This window comes from Trichechus manatus, unplaced genomic scaffold (assembly GCF_000243295.1).
Source record: "Trichechus manatus latirostris isolate Lorelei unplaced genomic scaffold, TriManLat1.0 scaffold00101, whole genome shotgun sequence".
NCBI lineage: Eukaryota > Metazoa > Chordata > Mammalia > Sirenia > Trichechidae > Trichechus > Trichechus manatus.
In genome coordinates, this window is record NW_004444037.1 from 4,426,322 (window position 1) to 4,441,232 (window position 14,911).

Genomic DNA, 14,911 nt, shown 5'->3' on the forward strand with positions numbered 1-14,911 from the left:
GTATGCTGAGCAAATAATCCAAGAAGCTGGACTATATTAGGAAGAACGCAGCATCAGGATTGGAGGAAGACTTATTAACAACCTGCGATATACAGGTTGCTTTCTGAAAGTGAAGAGGACTTGAAGCACTTACTGATGAAGATCAAAGACCACAGCCTTCTGTATGGATTACACCTCAACATAAAGAAAACAAAAATCCTCACAATTGAACCAATAAGCAACATCATGATAAACGGAGAAAAAAAAGTTGTCAAGGATTTCATTTTACTTGGATCCACAATCAACATCTATGGAAGCAGCAGTCAAGAAATCAAACAACATATGGCATTGGGCAAATCTGCTGCAAAAGACCTCTTTAAAGTGTTAAAAAGCAAAGATGTCACCTTGAAGGCTAAGGTGCACCTGACTCAAGGTATGGTATTTTCAATTGCGTCATATGTGTGCGAAAGCTAGACAATGAATAAGGAAGACCAAAGAAGAATTGAAGCTTTGAATTACAGTGTTGGCGAAGAATATTGAATATACCATGAACTGCCAGAGAAAGAACAAATCTTTCTTGGAAGAAGTACAGCCAGAACGCTGCTTAGAAGTGAGGATGGCACAATTTTGTCCCATGTAGTTTGGATATGTTATGGGGGGACCAGTACCTGGAGAAGGACATCATGCTTGGTAGAGGGTCAGCAAAAAATAGGAAAACCCTCAATGAGATGGATTGACACAGGGCTATAACAATGGGCTCAAACATAGCAATGATTGCAAGGGTGGTGCAGGACCGGGCAGTGTTTTGTTCTGTTATACACAGGGTGGCTATGAGTCAGAGTCGACTCCACGGCACCTAATAACAACAACAATATGGGTACTTTAAAAGAATTTGTATTCTTTGTTTTTAGGTTATAGGATTCCATCTTATCCTGACCTCCTACTATGTTTTTTAGATCTTTTGTTTTCTCAGTTATTTTTGGCCATGATCTGTTATTGACTGAGAGAGGGCAATTAAAATCTCTTTCTACTAATGTATTTCTGTCTACTTCTTCTAGTGTATTCCTTAATAGAATTTAAAAATATTGTTCTTAATGTTATATAGATGTTAATTGTTTTATAGGTATTAATAACTGTTAGATCTTTCACATAGATTGTGCCCTTTTTGTCTCACTTAAGGCTTTTCGTCTTGAAATTTACCTTGTCTTATACTAAAAGTGCAACTTCTGTTCTCCTTTTGTTTTGCATTTTCTTTGTATGCTTTTGCAAAGTCACCATTTTAATGATCTTTCCAGCACATGATCTGGATGCACTATGGATTTTTCCTGGTACTCTGACCAGCAGTGAAGGTAACTTAGATTTAATTAGATTTGTTATACCTCTCTTGATTAAACTAAAGAAAATTACAAGCATTTAAAAGTTAGAATCACTGTAATACAGAGAAAACAGTCATTTCTTAAATTAATTAATACATCATTTGTTAGCTGTCAGAAAACGCTTGTCAATTAAATAGAATGATAACATTAAATAAGAGAGATGGGTTGATTTCTAAAGGAGATAAAATCTTTTTTAATTGGTTTAGTAGACAAGCACAGCATTATATAATTCATTCAGGACTTGGAAGAAGAAGATGATGATGAAAGTATACATAAAAGCAGAGCATTATGGGGGCAGGAAGTAGTGAGGAGTATTTTCCAGAGAATGACTGATACTGTTTTACTCTATTTCAGTGGTTATTCACTTTTTTTGGTTAAGAACAAACTTAAACCAGCTGATGTTTACTGAGTATCTCTCATATGCCAGGCATTGTGCTGGAAGGTGAGGACTTATCTGAACAAAAATAGATGCCTTTGAGTATTTAATGAAAGCTAGGGACTCTTTCCAACAGAAAAAATTAAAATGTGTATGTTGTTGTTAGTTGCTGTCAAGTCGATTCTGACTCATGGTCACCTCGTGTGTGCAGAGTAGACCCGCTCCACAGGGTTTTCAAGGCTGTGACCTTCCTGAAGCAGATTGCCAGGCCTGTCTTCCAAGGTGCCTCTGGATGAGTTTGAACTGCCAACATTTCAGTTAATAGTCTAGCACTTAACTATTTTCACCACCCAAGGCATGCACATTCAATTCACACCAATCTTTTATAACTCTCAGGAGGTATACAGACCTCCTGCATTCACCCATGGAGGCCCCTGTATCCATGGATCTAACTTAAGGACTTCTGCCCTATTTGAAGTTATTCCAGTAAGGAATGATGTGTGTGTTTTCAGGCTAGTCACTTAATCTTCCAAGGCACAATTTCTCTGTCTGTTAAATGAGGGCATTAGATGAAAGCCTTCTATTTCTCAACATCTATGAATCTGTGAAGAGGTGTTATAAATATGCTTGTCCATTTATATTATCTAATTCTTTGTTGCCCATATTTGTGTGTCAGATTGAAAAGAATAGCATAAAATAAAGCATAACAAAATAGAACAGGAATCAGAACATTATATGGACTTTAACAATCATATTGTCTTCCATGAGAAGAGGTAGTGGTGGTCCAGAAGGTAAATGTTACCTTTATGAGATACTGTCAGAGCTAGGATGTTGTTGTTAGGTGATGTCTAATCTGTTTCCACTCATAGCTACCCTATGTACAACAGAACAAAATACTGCCTGGTCCTGTGCCATCCTCACAATTGTTGTTATGCTTGAGCCCGTTGTTGCAGCCACTGGGTCAGTCCATCTTGTTGAGGGTCTTTCTCTCTTCCACTGACCCTCTACTTTAACAAGCATGATGTCCTTCTCCAGGGACTGGTCCCTCCTGATAACACGTCCAAAGTATGTGAGACAAGGTCTCATCATCCTCACTTCTAAGGAGCATTCTGGCTGCTCTTCTTCCAAGACAGATTCGTTTGTTCTTTTGGCAGTCCATGGTATATTCAATATTCTTCGCCAACACCATGACTCAAAAGCGTCTACTCTTCAGTCTTCCTTATTCACTGTCCAGCTTTTGCATGCATATGAGGCAATTGAAAACACCGTGACTTGATCAGGCCCACCTTAGTCCTCAAAGTGACATCTTTGCTTTTTAACACTTTAAAGAGGTCTTTTAAGCAGATTTGCCCAAAGCAATGCGTTGTTTCATTTCTTGACTGCTGCTTCCATGGGCGTTGATTGTGGATCCAAGTAAAATTAAATCCTTGACACCTTCAATCTTTTCTCCATTTATCATGATGTTGCTAATTGGTCCAGTTGTGAAGATTTTTGTTGTATGTTGAGGTGTAATCCATACTGAAGGCTGAGGTCTTTGATCTTCATCAGTAAGTGCTTCAAGTCCTCTTCACTTTCAGCAAGTGAGGTTGTGTCATCTGCATAACACAGATTGTTAAGGAATCTTCCTCCAGTCCTGATGCCCCTTTCTTCTTCATATAGTCCAGCTTCTTCTATTTGCTCAGCATACAGACTGAATAAACATGGCAAAAGGCTACAACCCTGACGCACACCTTTCCTGACTTTAAACTACGCAGTATCCCCTTGTTGTGTTCGAACAACTGCCTCTTGATCTATGTACAGGTTCCTCATGAGCACAACTAAGTGTTCTGGAATTCCCATTCTTTGCAATGTTATCCATAATTTGTTATGATCAACACAGTCAAATGCCATTGCATAGTCAATAAAACACAGGTAAATATCTTTCTGGTATTCTCTGCTTTCAGCCAAGATCCATCTGAAATCAGCAATGATGTCTCTGGTTCCACATCCTCTTCTGAATCTGACTTGAATTTCTGGCAGTTCCCTGTTGATGTATTGCTATAACCACTTTTGAATGATCTTTAGCAAAATTTTACTTGTGTGTGATATTAATGATATTGTTTGATAGGATTACCTTTCTTTGGAATAGGCATAAATATGGATCTCTTCCAGTTGGTTGGCCAGGCAGCTCTCTTCCAAATTTCTTGGAAGGGCTGAATCCATTTGTTGAAACATCTCATTTGGTATTCTGTCAATTCCTGGAGCCTTGTTTTTTTGCCAGTTTGTTCAGTGCAGGTTGGACTTGTTCCTTCAGTACCATCAGTTCTTGATTATATGCTACCTCCTGAAATGGGTTGAATGTTGACCAATTCTTTTTGGTACAGTGACTCTGTGTACTCCTTCCATCTTCTTTTGTTGCTTCCTGAGCCGTTCAGTATTTCACCCATAGGGTCCTTCGAGGCTTGAATTTTTCCTTCAGTTCTTTCAGCTTGAGAAATGCCATGCGTGTTCTTCTCTATTGGTTTTCTAACTCCAGGTCTTTGCACATGTCATTATAATGTTTTGTCTTCTCGAGCCGCCCTTTGAAATCTTCTGTTCAGCTCTTTTACTTCATTATTTCTTCTGTTTGCTTTAGCTACTCGATGTTCAAGAACAACTTTCAGAGCCTCTTCTGGCATCCATTTTGGTCTTTTCTTTCCTTCCTGTCTGTTTAATGATCTCTTGCTTTCTTCATGTCATTCCACAACTCATCTGGTCTTTGGTCATTAGTGTTCAACGTGTCAAATCTATTCTTGAGATGATCTCTAAATTCAGATGGGATATACTCAAGGTCATACTTTGGCTCTGGTGGACTTGTTCTAACTTTCTTCAGCTTAGACTTGAACATGCATATGAACAATTGATGGTCTGTCCCACAGTCAGCCCCTGGCCTGGCTCTGACTGATAATATTGAGCTTTTCCATCATCTCTTCCCACAGATATAGTCGATTTGATTCCTGTGTATTCCATCCAGCGAAGTCCATGTGTATAGCTGCCGTTTATGTTGTTGGAGAAAGGTATTTGCAACAAAGAAGTCATTGGTCTTGCAAAATTCTGTTCTGCTATCTCTGGCATCGTTTCTATCACCAAGGCCATATTTTCCAACTACTTGTCCTTCTTTGTTTCCAACTTTCTCATTCCAATCACTAGTAATTATCAATGCATCCTGATTGCATGTTCGATCAGTTTCAGACTGCAGAAGTTGGTTAAAATCTTCACTTTCTTCATCTTTGGCCTTAGTGGTTGGTGCATAAATTTGAATAATAGTCATATTAACTGGTCTTCCTTGTAAGCATATGGGAGAGTATCCTATCACTCACACCATTGTACCTCAGGAGAGATCTTGAAATGTTTTTTTTTGCTGATTAAATGCAACACCATTCCTCTTCAATTTGTCATTCCCAGCATAATAGACTATATGATTGTCCAATTCAAATGGCCACTACCAGTCCATTTCAGCTCCCTAATGCCTAGGATATCGATGTTTATGTGTTCCATTTCATTTTTTATGATCTCCAATTTTCCTAGAGTCATACCAGAGGCCTGGTGGTGCAGTGATTAAGAGTTATGGCTGCTAATCTAAAGGTTGGGAGTTCAAATCCACCAGCCGATCCTTGGAAACCCTATGGGGCAGTTAGTTCTACTCTTCCCTATAGGGCCACTATGAGTCAGAATCGACTCGATGGCAATGGGTTCGGTTTTTATACTTTGTGTATTCCACGTTCCGATTATTAATGGATGTTTCTAGCTGTTTCTTCTCATTTTGAGTCATGCCACATCAGCAGATGAAGGTCATGAAGGTCATGAAAGGTTGACTCTACTTTGAGGAGGCAGCTCTTCCCCAGTCATCTTTTGACTGCCTTCCAACCTGAGGGGCTCATCTTCCAGCACTGTATCAGACAATGTGCTGCTACTATTCATAAGGATTTCACTGACTAATTCTTTTCAGAAGTAGACTGCCAAGTCCCTCTTCCTAGTCTGTCTTAGTCAGGAAGCTCAGTTGAAACCTGTCCACCATGGGTGACCCTGCTGTTATTTAAATATTGGTGGTTTAGCTTCCAGCATCATAGTAACACGCAAGCCCCCACAGTAAGAGAAACCGACAGACGAGTGGGGAAGCTAGAATGATTCTGTTATTACTCATATTAATTATAATTGATAATTATTATTATTTTCACTAATGCTTAAGTTGTGAAAACTTGACCAGTGGGAGGTCTTCTAAACTGGCTCCTATGAAATTCATCACTGTTGTTGTGTGTATATGTAGTTTGTTCTTTTTTATTGCTTTATAGAATTTCATTGTATCAATATACCATCATTTATCCATTTTCCTGTTGATGAACATTTGTGTTGTTTCCAGTTTGAGGCCATTACTAATAAAGCCTACAAACATTCTTTTATAAGTACAAGGAGGAGAACAAAAGGACCCTGAGCTATAAATCAGGAGATCTGAGTTCTGAAGTTTATTGCTCATGCAGCACTGGAATAATCCTTAAAGTCTAGCATAATCTGGCAGCTGCCTCCCTTGCCAGCCTCAACTCGTGTCACCTCCCTCACTAGCTTACTGCATGCATTCACTATGCTCACTGCCCAGCTCATTCCTGCCTCCTAACTGACCATTGTGCTCCATAGGGTTTTCAGTGGCTATCATCTTTCAGAAGTAGGTCACTCGGCCTCTCTTCCAAGGTGCCTCTGGGTAGACTCAAGCCACCAACCTTTCTGTTATCAGCCAAGAACACAGCCTTAACCACTTGCACCACCCATAGGCCTGTCTGACCATTGTATTTGTTGCTCGCTCTGTCTGGAGTCCTCTTCCTCCAGTGCTTTACAATGGTGGGCCCTTTCTCACTGTTCACAAGCCACCTCCTCAGAGAGGCCTCCCCATCAAAATGGCCTCTTCCCACCAGTGTCTCTCATATCTCTTTGCCGATTTTTTCAGAACACTTACTTCTTTCTGAAATTGTCTTGTATATCTGTTGGCTTTCTGGCTTATGGTCTTCCTGCCTCTGGGGTGTCAGCTCCACAAGGCCAAAGCTTGTTTGCTGTCTTGTTTGCTGTTGTATTACTCACACTACTGCCTGGCACATAGTTGGCACTCAATAAATATTTGGTGAATGAATTCAATGAATGATGGTGAAGTGAAAGATAAAAAAGTTATGTGTGTGCATATGAATGTTTGTGTGTGCCTGCATATATGTACACACTGATTTATTTCACAAAAGAATTTGAGGTGGCTTACAAGGAATACCTGGCCTTGAATCTAGGAACCTATTAACTTCTCAGTTTCTTGATACTTATGCCATTTTCACTGTGATCTGTTCATTCAGTTGAGGTAAAGGGCATAGATTTCACTTCCTGGTCCTCACAGACTATATATAATGGCTGCTGTTCTTCTTCTTGTCCATTCTACCATTGTTATTAACTTATTGTTATAGTTACTAGTTAATTATCAAGTCAGCCACTAACTGGTTGCTTCAGTTTTTTCAGGTTGTTTGTTTTTTACCCTGGTAGATGCAATGTAAAAATCTCAGAGCAACTAAAAATAAGAAAATAAATAATGCCCTTCATCTGCAAAAAGATCAATGAGTTTTCGTCAACTCTGGAAGTCAGTATTTTTTTGCGTGCCCAGCTACCAGGTTTATTTCCATAATATGTCAAATTTTGGTCAGTAAATTTGTATCTATGTCATTATTCATGACCAGTGAAGGCATGTAAAAGGGGAAGTCAGGTTAAAATAAAAAAACAATGTAATTATAACGCAGATTGCCAGATCCCAAATTGCCTACTATCTCCTTGCAAGAGTCCCTCTTTGTGATAGAAAGATGTGTTTAATTGGCTTGTTTCCTCCTGGTGTAGGAAAGATAGCAAACATCAGAATAGTAAGAATTAAAAGAAGTGAGACTATCATCTGAAGCAGGGTCCAGGGAAACCCTGTGTCTTAGTCATCTAGTGCTGCTATAACAGAAATACCACGTGGATGGCTTTAACAAAGAGAAATTTATTCTATCACAGTTTAGTAGGCTACAAGTCCAAATTCAGGGCATCAGCTCCAGGGAAAGGCCTTCTCTCTCTGTTGGCTCCAGAGGAAGGTGCTTGTCATCAGTTTTCCTTGGTCTGGGAGCATCTTAGTGCAGGAACCTCAGGTCCAAAGGACGCGCTCTGCTTCCGGCACTGCTTTGTTGGTGGCATGACGTCCCCATTTGTTTGTTTGCTTCTCTCTTTTGTAACTCAAAAGAGATTGGCTAAGACACTGTCTAATCTTGTAGACCTCACCAGTATAACTGCTGCTAATCCATCTTATTACGTCATAGTGATAGAGTTTACAACACGTAAAGAAATCACATCAGATTACAAAATGGTATACAATCATACAATACTGGGAATCATGACCCAGCCAAGTTGACAGATATTTTGGGGGGACATAATTCAATCCATGACACCCTGGTAATGGTGTTTTTGATAAGTTACCAATGTTTTTGTTTATTTTTGCTGCCTGTTTCCTCTTCTGCAAATTTCGACCTTCAAGCATCAACTCTAGCTCTAAAATTTCAGGATTCATTGACAGCTCTGCCTTCTTTCCTTCATCTCCTTCAGTTACATTTCAGAGGACACCAATGCGTGCCCACAAATTTGTTCTGATGAAAGTTTCTAGGTTACTTAAAAAACCCCATGCCATCAAGTCAATTCAGACTCATAGTCAGACTCATAGCAACCCTATAGGACAGGGTAGAACTGCCTCATAGGGTTTCCAAGGAGCAGCTGATGGATTTGAACTGCCAACCTTTTGATTAACGCCAAACTCTTAACCACTGCACCACCAGGGCTCCTAAGGTACTTTAGGTTCCCTAAAATGATCTGTTGTGGGTTTGGGGAGAGCGTGAGAGGAGGCAGAGTTTCTAAGAGAAGAGATGAAGGGCTACACCCCTGCCTGCTGAGAATCTCCCATAGGCAGTGTGTGCCCCAGTTATAGTCATGTGAATTCTGGCCAACTTGTTGGAGACCTTTTTCAAAGGGTGAACACTACACGATGCAAATTTATCTTTTGATGTTAAAAAGAATCTTCCAATGATAATTGTCCACATATCAGTGGTATCTTGACATTCAAGCTACATGTGGGGTGGGTTGTTTTACTTAATCATCTGCTATGCAGTTTATTTCAAAGTATGGGCTGGGATCTCATGCTAGGACACTGCCCCTCTCCCTCACCTTCTATAAACTACCTGGGTTTATCTTTCTACAAAATCTACAATATTACCAAACTATTTCTTCTTCCCCCTGAACAAAATTTCTTAGCCACAGAGTTTTCATTCTAGTGGAGGTTGGGGCAGGTTGAGAGATAAAGCAGTTGATATCATTTTCCTCCCAACCATATAGCTATCATATAACCTATATGTGTACCACTTGCCTTTATTAAATATTAATGTATTTCCACATTTATAATAAAACATTAGAGAGTTAAAAATTTCTAATGCTTGTGAACCTCAGACATCAGAATTCCCTGGTAGGTGTGGCTAAAATGCAGATTCCTTGGCCTCACCTCAGACGTACTGAATCAGAATCTGGTGGAAGGGGATGGTTTCCAGAGATCAGTAATTTTAACAAATTCTCCAGGTTATTCTTAATCACACTCAAGTTTGAAAATTAACATGCTAATGAATCTGAAATGACACCTTTCTAATTACCCTGCTGAAAGTAGCATAGAAGCAAGGTAGACCTACACAACTTGATTAGTAGGTCAAATCCTACATTATTATACCGAAAGAAAATTTGTTGTTGTTAGTTGCCGTCGACTCGGCTCCAACTCATGGCGACCTTACATGTAACAGAAACATTGCCCAGTCCTGCACCATCTTTGTAATCGTTCCTGTGTTTTAGTTCATCATTGTGGCTATTGTGTCAATCCGAACATGATGTCCTTTTCTAGCAATTGGTCTTCCCTTTCATGTCCAAAGTAAACAAGACAAAGTCTCGCCATCCTCGCTTCTAAGGAGTATTCTGGCAGAAAGAAAATTAGCTTGACCTATATAACAGATTGATTTGCTTTGGGATATATAATCCTTACAGCAATTTCACTTGAACGTCTTCCTCCTAAATTTCTGTTCTTAAATTTATCTTTGAATGATTGTGAAACCACATAGAATTTGTGGTATTTCTGCTTTTTTAAAAAGCTGCTATTTAAAAGTATAGATAAAATAATTTGATTCTCCTGTTAATGTTCCAAAAGGGTGTGATAATCTAGTTTAATTTAGCATCTAGTGTTAATATAGTGCATAATAATTTATTTGAATGTAAATCAGTATTTCTTCTCCCTTCCAACAAAAAAGAAGGAAACCCTTTATAAAATATTTTAAAACTAATTCTCTCATTTGATGTGAGATTCATTGGCCATGTATCTCCTTAATACATTTTTAATCTATTAAAGATCATCAATATTTTGTTTTATTGTTTTTAAGTTATTTCACTAGCCACATGTTTTGTTAAGAGTTCTGGAACAAGGTGGAATTTTTGTGAGTTCTCTGTTTATTATTACTGCATTTCTGGTTGGAGAAAAATATTTTACATCTCATAGATTTATTTCCATAAATAAATTCATAGATTTACATCAAATGCATGTTTTATTAATCACATATGCTCTGTAACATAGTAAATCATAACATATAGAACTAAGAATAAAAGCAAATACTTATATAGGTAATCTGTAGTTTACAGTCAGTCTTCATAGTGTCCTCGCATCTGTTTTTCACATTGATTCCCCACTCTACAGTCAGTATTCTTTCTCAAATGCAAATCTGATCATTTCACTCTAATTGATAGGTTTTTAATGTCTTTCTAGTGCTCACAGAATAAAATTAAGCCTCTCCAGCATGACAAACCATCCTCTCTAGCCTCATCTCTAGTTGTATCCTCCCATGCTATCTTTTAGCCAAATTAAACTGCATTTAGTTTTCTGACTACCACATCATATCATACCTTTGAGTATTTATTTATGCGGTTCCTTCTGGCTGAAATAACCTCCCCAAAATCTCCCTTGCCTCCACTCACCCCAGATTCACAAAAGTACTTATACCTTACCAAGACTCAGCTCATGTGCCACCTTTTTCATCATGCCAGTCCTGCCTCTCTCCCATGGTGGACCTGAGATGCCCTTCCACTCCACCTCTCACCAAGTAGAAGCGACATCTCCATTCTGCCCACTCTGACCAGGATCAGCATCCACCACATTTTACTGCGTTGTTTTATATTCACATCTGTTCTCTTTCTAGATTGTTGGTTCTTCAAAGACAGAGTCTGAGTCTAGTTTAACTCTGACATGTCTCCAGTGATGGGTACTTACAAGATGCTTAACAAATGAGTACAGAATGAATAAATGAATAAATGGATGGATAGATGAGTGAGTGGGTGGGTAGGTGGCCAGATGGAGTAGGATAGTGTTATGGATTGAATTGTGTCCCCCCAAAATATGTGTTGTAAATCCTAACTTTTATGCCTGTGGTTATAATCCTATTTGCGAATGGGTTGTCTTTGTTATGTTAATGAGACAGGATTATGTAGGGCATGTTTTAAGTCAATCTCTTTTGAGATAAAAAAGAAATAATTACAAGCAAGCAAAAGAAGCAGAGATGGGGGAAGAGAGATACCAAGCCACATGATGATTGCCCGGGAGCAGAAGCTCAGAAGAAACAAGGACCTTCTTCCAGAACCAGCAGAGAGAGAAGGCCTTCCCCTAGAACCAGCGCCCTGAATTCAGATTTCTAGCCTCTTTAACTGTGAAAAAATAAATTTCTGTTTGTTAAAGCCGTCCACTTGTGGTATTTCTGTTATAGCAGCACTAGATAACTAAGACAGGATTTGGTACCAAGAAGTGGGGGTGCTACTCTAACAAATACATACAATGTGGAACTGATTTTGGAAATGGCTAACGGTGAAGGCTGGAAGAGTTTTAAGGTGCCTAAAAGTAAAAGCTTAGATTGCCTTGAAGAGACTGTTGGTAGAATTATGGATGTCAAAGGCAATTTTAGTGAAGACTCAGAAGGAAATGAGAAGAGCCATAGAGAAAGTCTCTATCATCTTAGAGAATCCATATGGCACCAGCAACAGAAAGTTGATAGGAATGTGGACGTTAAATGTCCTTTTGGTGAGGCTTTAAGAAGAAACAATGAACATGTGATTGGACAATGGAGGAAGGGCAATGGTTTTTATGCAGTGGCAAATAACTTGTCTGAATTATGTTCAAATGTTTGGTGGATGGTAGAACTTTCAAGTGATGAACTTGGATATCTGCCTAGGAGATTCCTAAGCAAGATCTTAAAAGGGCTGCGTCGTTTCTCCTTACTGCTTATACTAAAATGTGAGAGGGAAGAGACGTACTTAATATAACTGTGCAAAATGAAAACAAAGCTTAAAGATTTGGAAAATTGTATTGTACAAATGAAAGATACGTGTCCTAGAATGTTCACCAAGGTTGTGGCTACACAACTTTTTCTTAAAGAGATTAGGCCTGTGACTGATGGATCTAACCAACTACCACAGCAGAAAACCCGTCAGCTTAGACTGAAAGGGATAGAGAAAGAATGCTGTCTGCCACTTGGAATTCTGTAGGCAGGAAACAGGCCAAAGGAGCTACATCTGTTGTCCTCCAAGAAAAGAAAAGGACCATTCCTGGAGCAAGTGGAGATCAGCAGACCTATTGGAAGGAGCATGGAAAGCAGGGCCTGCTCGGTTTGAAGTGGGGGTGGGGGGAGTTGGGGGGGCAAACAGCCTCTTTCAAAGACTCTTTCAAAGAGTCTAATCTTCACCAACTCAGTTCCAGAGCGTGGAGCTGCCACTAAGTGTGCCAGAGGCATGGGGCTGCATGAGGGGGTGAAGCTACCATGCCCAAGGGGCAGAAGAATGGGGCCTGTCAGGGACAAGGGGGTGGGGTCTTCACTCAGATGGATGAGGAGAATGGGGCTGCCCAAAGCCAAGGGAGCAGACTTGCCATCCCAGTGGGCCTGGAAGGTGAAGCTGAAGCCTAGGGCCGAGGGGCCTTCACCTAGAATCCAGAGGGTGTGGCTAACACCCAGAGCCTGGAGAGCAGGACCATTGCCTAAATGGTCTCAGAGAACTGAGGATTGTTTTCAAGCCTTGAGAGTTACTGTAAATTGTTCTGCTGTGTTTTGGATTTGCTTGATGCCTGTTACTCCTTCTTTCCCTCCAATTTCTCCCATTTGTAATGGAAATGTCTACCTTGCATTTGTTCCACCATTGTAGTCTGGAAGCAGATAACTCATAGTCTAGATTTCACAGGTTCACAGATGAAAGGAATTTTGCCCCAGAATGGAATATGCCTAAAGTCTCACCCATATTTCATTTAGATGATTCAGAAGGTGAGATTTTGGACTTGGAGTTGGTTTAAGACTTTTGGGATGATGTGATGGGGTGAATGTGTTTTACATGTGACAAGGATGTGAATTTTTGAGGACCAAAGGGTGGCATGTGATGAATTGAATTTTATCCCCCCTCCCAAATATGTGTTGTAAATCTTAATCTCTATGACTATGCTTACAGTCCCATTTGGGAATGGGTTGTCTTTGTTATGTTAAAGAGACAGGATTAGTGTGGGGTGTGTCTTAAGTCAATCTCTTTTGAGATATAAAAGAGATTATACAAGCAAGAGAAAGAAGCAGAGATGGGAGAAGAGAGATGCTAAGCCACATGAAGATTGCCCAGGGGCAGAAGCTCAGAAGAGACAAGGACAAGAGCCAACAGAGACAGAAAGCCTTCCCCTAGAGCTGGCACCCTAAATTTGTATTTCTTGCCTCCTAAACTGTGAAATAATAAATTTCTGTTTGTTAAAGCTAGCCACTTGTGATATTTCTGTTATAGCAGCACTAGATAACTAACACAGGTAGGTATTAATATTCTTCCAAGATTAAAAGTGATTGTGTAAGCTGCCCAGGATCATATCACAGTGATTTTGGGGGCTAAAACTCAAACCCAGATCTTCTATTTTTTTTTTTTAATTTTTTTTTTTATTGTACTTCAGGTGAAGGCTTACAAATAGTTTCTCATGCAGATCTTCTATCTTAATGCTTTTTCCTCTTTACAGTGTTGCCTTCTAAATTAAAAATGCCAACATTAAAAACATTGCGTAAGGGGACAGTAATACATTTATTTAGATTATTAAGTTAAAGTTTTTTAAAGAGATGGATAAAGCTAATCTTATTCTTTCAACATACTTAATTGGATTTCTGTTTCCTGATACTTCTACCATGTCTCGTTTATGAAAGATTTCATTAAAATTCAATCAGGGCTTCACATGATTTTGTTACTAAAAGTATTGATATTAACATCATCTGTACCCAAGCAGCTCCAAAAATTTATAAATTCTTCCTTTAAAGTGTATCTCACAATGATTTCTTTCCTTCCTTTTTCCCCACTACCATCCCAGTGGTTGTGAAAATAGCCTGAACCTTGGTCCCAGAGAGGCCTGCATTGCCTTCTTGGAACTGTCCATCCCTAGTTACGTGACCTTATCTAAGTCACCTCACCTGTATGAGCCTCAGTTTCCTCACTTACAAAAGAAGAATAATTATAACCACTTCATGGCATTGCTGTAGGGGTTAACTGAGATAATATATGCCCAGTGCCTGGCACATATTAAGTGTATAAAACATGTCAGATCCCTCCTTAACTTGATCACAGCCTCGGAAACCTATGGGGGAAGTTCTACTCTGTCCTATAGGATCACTAGGAGTCAGAATCAACTCGATGGCAATGGGTTTTTTCAGGCGTGTACATTTATAAAATACTTTTCAGTAACTTTCATGGCTTATAATTCACTATAAACCTCAGATGAATAAATGAGGGTAAGTGCCTTTCCCTAGAAATTCAGATAATCACAAAGAAGTAGGATGTCCGATTATGGCCTTTGCCTATTGCCACCATGCTACTACGTCTTTATCGATGGGACTCAGGGAGAATCAGAAACAAAGCTCATTTGACCTCACATTATCTGACTTTTAGACTGACTCCATTCTTGATGAGCCCTGGAGGAATGAGACTTATGATTAAATTACATAGTCCTCTTAGAGCTTCCTATTAGAAGTCTAAAATATACTCTATTTAATTTTTAGTTTGCATGTATGTGATTTAAACAATAATTTTCAAACAAATATTTACA